Source organism: Otolemur garnettii, unplaced genomic scaffold, assembly GCF_000181295.1.
Source record: "Otolemur garnettii isolate 467f Iridium unplaced genomic scaffold, OtoGar3 scaffold00043, whole genome shotgun sequence".
Taxonomy (NCBI): Eukaryota; Metazoa; Chordata; class Mammalia; order Primates; family Galagidae; genus Otolemur; species Otolemur garnettii.
In genome coordinates, this window is record NW_003852438.1 from 7,320,693 (window position 1) to 7,325,688 (window position 4,996).

The 4,996-nt window shown below is 47.0% G+C and overlaps 1 non-coding gene across 1 annotated transcript; it reads right to left on the reverse strand.

The window, feature by feature from the left end:
• Positions 1–3,731: 3,731 nt before the first annotated feature.
• LOC111725579 lies at positions 3,732–3,831 on the reverse strand. The gene has a single exon (XR_002773613.1). It is a non-coding gene; the product is annotated as a small nucleolar RNA U13 (small nucleolar RNA).
• Between the last annotated feature and the right edge of the window lie 1,165 nt (positions 3,832–4,996).

Consider the following 4,996-nt stretch of genomic DNA (forward strand, 5'->3'; position numbering starts at 1 on the left):
TGCCTCAGCCTCCCAAGTAGCTGGGACTACAGGAGCCCGCCACAACGCCCGGCTATTTTTTGGTTGCAGCCATCATTGTTGGTTTGGCAGGCCCGGGTTGGATTTGAACCCGCCACCTTAGGTGTATATGGCTGGCGCCTTATCCACTTGAGCCACAGGCGCTGAGCCAAGAGTGGAGGTTTTTGAAATGGGATTTTGAAGCAGGATTACCAGTAAAAGGTTTGCATTTATAACTTCTCTAAGACTGCAATTCAAACTAAGAGCTGTGGAATTTCCTCTCAATTGAACTGTGTGAGAAGGATCTGAGGCTCCTAGATCCTCCATATCTGTCTGCTGTGGGATAGGCACCTTTTCCAGTTGTCAAACAAAACCCTTGGCTCAGTGCCTATGCCTCAAGCGGCTAAGGTGCCAGCCACATACACCTGAGCTGGTGGGTTTAAATCCAGCCCGGGCCCACCAAACAACAATGATGGCTGCATCCAAAAAATAGCTAGGTGTTGTGGCAGACACCAGTAGTCCCAGCTACTTGGGAGGCTGAGGCAGGAGACTTGCTTGAGCCCAAGAAGTGGAGGTTGCTGTGAGCTGTGATGCCATGGCGCTCTATCCAGGGCAATAGCTTGAGGCTCTGTCTCAAAAAAAAAGCACAAAAAAACCCTCCTTGCTCCACATCTAGGTTGAGATGATCTCTGGAGTATGTGGGGTAAATGCCCAATATGCCAAGTCACTGAGCAAAGATTCCGGAGACATGGAGTGCTGCTGTTACCATCCCCTGGGAAAACCCAAGCTTGCAGCTCAACACATGCATGCTGCCTGCCTTCTTTCTGCCTCTGTGGCTATAAACACACCATTTGCCCAACATCATCTAGGTCCACCAGGTCCTGTACCCTTGCATGAAACCTAAGTGCAGGGCAGCCAAGGGGAGAGAATGGTCAATGGCTGAGGGCCTGGGACATCTTGTCTGTACCTGATTCTTCCCTACCCAGCCTGAGTGAGGGTGAGAAAGCCATCTGGGCAGGAAATAGTACTAGTGAGCCAGTTCTATGGGCCCCTCCCTGCCTCGCCTCTGATGCTATCTTCCTTTTCTCCTCCCACCAGAACCTGGGCTTCTCAGAAGAAGCAGAGCCAGCTTTAAGAAGGGTGGGGATGGAGGGAGGGTAAGCCCAAGGGTGTGTTCTGGAATGTGCTTCAGATGGGCATGGGGGACCCACCTGTTCTGGAAAGGGGTTGACAACCTTTCCTTGGGTCCCAGACTACTTCCCAGACAGGAAGATGCAAGATGTTCTGAGACCTGCAGGCCCCAACCTGTGTGGAGAGATAGCATCAGCTGGTGGTGAAGGAATGTGGGGTGGAAGGGTTGCAGGGTTAGGCTAAGGGGAGGAATGGATGGTGGTCTTAGGTACCTACCTAGAGAAGAAAAGATGTTTCCTTAGCAAGGCTGCAGGGAATAAACGTTGAGGTTAGGTGCAAAAAACGTAGTTTTTCCTTTTCCTCCTCTCATCATCTTAAGAGTGAAGACAGTCTGTTACAGTAACTCTACTTCCTCTTTCTGCCCTGTTGAGCTGAACCTAGATATATTTTATAGTAATTTGCAGACTTTCTGTCTCCTATCGTACTGTGATCTTCTTGAGGGGAGGAGGAAACTGTTTTACCTTTGTCTCCCCTGTATATACACACAAGTTAATGCTTTGCCCGTGGCTGTGCTTGCTTGGTACATATCTGGAAAGGAGACAGGCTAGTTCACACCCAGCTTTTCAATAACTGCCCATTTGGGAAGTCTATTAGACTAGAATCTAGGGCCTACTTAATGATTTATTGTTTTGGATGATAGTAATTGTATTATTTACTGTTGGGACTATGAGGGGGCCTCACACTCCTAAGTGCTATGGAAATGGGAAGGGGGAAGACAGAATAATGAGGTTCCTTTAGCTTTTACTTTTTTTTTTTTTGGCCGGGGCCGAGTTTGAACCTGCCACCTCGGGTATATGGGACCGGCGCCCTACTCTTTGAGCCACAGGTGCCGCCTGCTTTTACTTTTCTGAGCTTGCTTCAAAGGAGCTGGTGGTAGATAGAATGAAGGTAGTTCTTCCCCACTGGACTCACAGTGTGTTAAGAGCTGGAAAGGATCTTAGGGATTATCCATTTGGCCTGAAATATACTTTTTTACCAATCACCTATTATATGCCATGCATTGTATTGCTAGGTACTGGTGTAATTTTTTTTACCCAAGAGGAATTCACTGAAAGTAAATAACTTGCCTAAGGGCATGAGGCAAGTGAGTGGCAAAATTAAGACTAAACCCTGCCTCTTGCTGCCAACCCATTGCCCACTCCATGACACATACTGCCCATGTCCCTTGTGACTTCACCTACCTGCTCTTTAGTCTCTAGTCCCGCTCCCCCATCTCAACCTCTGTCCCTGGAGAAGGGCAAGAGAATGGGAGCATTTGACCCTCTGGCTCACTTTTGGTTCAACCAGTGTACACCCCATATAAAACACTGCTTGTGATGCTCCAGAGACATGGTATGGGGAAGTGGCCGAGAGTGTGGATATAGAGCTTGACTGCCTGGTTCAAATCTGGCTCCACCACTCTGTGCCTCAGTTTCCTCATGTGTAAAATGGGAAGGGACGATAACATAGTTCCAATCCCTTCGGGCTCTTATGAAGATTAAAAGCATTATTATACTTAAGTGCTTAGAATGGTCCTTGGCTTGAAGTATAAGCACTATGTAAATGTTTGCTTTTATATTTTACTTTTTAACTTTTTGATCCAGCTGATTCTATCTGGATTTGGGTGTGAGATTGAGTAAATGGGGCTGTCATAGAGCATAACACTTTCCAATGCATCTCAGTGATTGGGGGATTCCCAGCAGTGTTTATCTTCTGTCCTGGCCCAGATGGAAGTGTCAAGCTGAGATGCTTTCTACTTTGGGGTATGTGAGCAGCTGAGTTGGGTGTCAGTATGTTCCACTTGAACTCATTTCCTCTTCTTCAAGTGGGAAGGTCAGCTTGGGGTCAGGCTGGATAACACACTACCATCTTTCACTAAGAGGCTTATGATTTTCTGAATTTCCATCTGGCTGGACACATGATTATTTGGTCTGGAGGTTTTAAGTGATCCTAAGAAGAAAAAAGAAACATCCCAAAGAATCAGGAGCCAATGGACAGGAGGTAGAAGGATTGGGGCAAGTGGACAGCACTGGCTTCTAAAGTCTGGAGGATGACCTCTTCCTGGAAATAAAGTCCCTGGCCTGGGAGGGAAAGGCTGTTCTCAGTAATGGTCAACTAGGTATAGGTTCAACTTCCCATTGTTCTCCTAACCCCAATCCCGGTGCCCTCCCTGTTGTCCCCACCCCTTTTATTTTTGTTTTTGAAACAGAGCTTCAGTTTGTCACCCTTCGTAGAGTGCCATGGTGTCACAGCTTACAGCAACCTCAAACTCTTAGGTTCAAGTGATTCTCTTGCCTCACCCTCGGGAGGAACTGGGACTATAGGCCCCACCACAATGCCCAGCTATTTTTAGAGATGGGGTCTCACTCTAGCTCCGGCTGGTCTGGAACTCAAGAGCTCAGGTGATCTACCCACCTCAGTTTTCCAGAGTGTTGGGATAACAGGTGTGAGCCACTGCACCTGGCCCTAAAACACAAGTTTATCATGCTTAGGACACATCTGATGTTTAAAAAATACCTCACATTTGCTTTAAAGTTTTTAAAAATTTTTTATGAATTTTTTCTTCTCAGATGGGTAATGTGCCCACATTACAAGATGTAAGGAAGACATGTTGCATCTCATACATGAAAACCCAGTCAATGGGCTTACGAACTACAAAAGGACCTGCTTTAACGTTTTGTGTTTTTTCTTTTTGGCTCGGTGCCTGCGGCTCAAGTGGCTAAGGCGCCGGTGGCAGGTTCAAATCCAGCCTGGGCCTGCCAAAACAACAATGACGGTTGCAATAAAAAAATAGTTGGGCATTGTGGTGGGTGCCTGTGGTCCCAGCTACCTGGGAGGCTGAGGCAGGGGACTCGCTTGAGCCCAGGAGTTGGAGGTTGCTGTGAGCTGTGATGCCATAACACTCTACCCAGGGGGATAGCTTGAGGCTCTGTCTCAAAAAAAAAAAAAAAAGTTTTCAGTTTTTTTTGTTTGTTTTTTGAGACAGAATCTCAAGCTGTTGCCCTGGGTAGAGTGCCGTGGCATGATATCTCACAGCAACCTCCAACTCTTGGGCTCAAGCAATCCTCTTGCCAGTTTTTCTGTTTTTAGTAGATATAGGGTCTCACTTTACTCAGGCTAGTCTCGAACTCCTGAACTCAGGCAATCCATGTGCCTCAGCCTTCCAGACTGCTAGAATTACAGGTGTGAGCCACTGCCCCAGACCTAAGGTTTTGTGGGCATGTTTGTGTGTTTTAGAGGCAGTGTCTCCAGGATGGAGTGTAGTGGCCCAATCCCAGCTCAATGTAACCTTGAATTCCTGGGCTCAAGTGATCCTCCTGTCTCAGCATCTTGAGTAGCTGAGACTACACTGGTAAGGTGACAGATGTCCCACTTTTGGCAGGACAGTCCCAATTTTTAACAATTTGTCCTGTGACCTGCAGCGTTTTTAAAGAGTCCTGATTTTTGGAAAGAATGAACAACAAGCTAGGGAATGGCAGGAGAACGGGAAGGGAATGTACGGTTTCGGCTGCCATATAGCTATTTCACCAGGATATGAGTTTTATATTATTTTTGTTAATTTTATAATGTTAAACTTTAATAATAAGAAATAATTTCTGAGAACTGACTATTGAGAACTACTTATCAAAGTTAACATCATTGGCTCGGCGCCTGTGGCTCAAGTGGCTAAGGCGCCAGCCACATACACACTAAGGTGGTGGGTTCGAATCCAGCCCAGCCTGCCAAACAACAATGATGGTTGCAATCAAAAAATAGCCAGGCGTTGTGGCGGGTGCCTGTAGTCCCAGCTACTTGGGGGGCTGAGGCAGGAGACTCGCTTGAGCCCAGG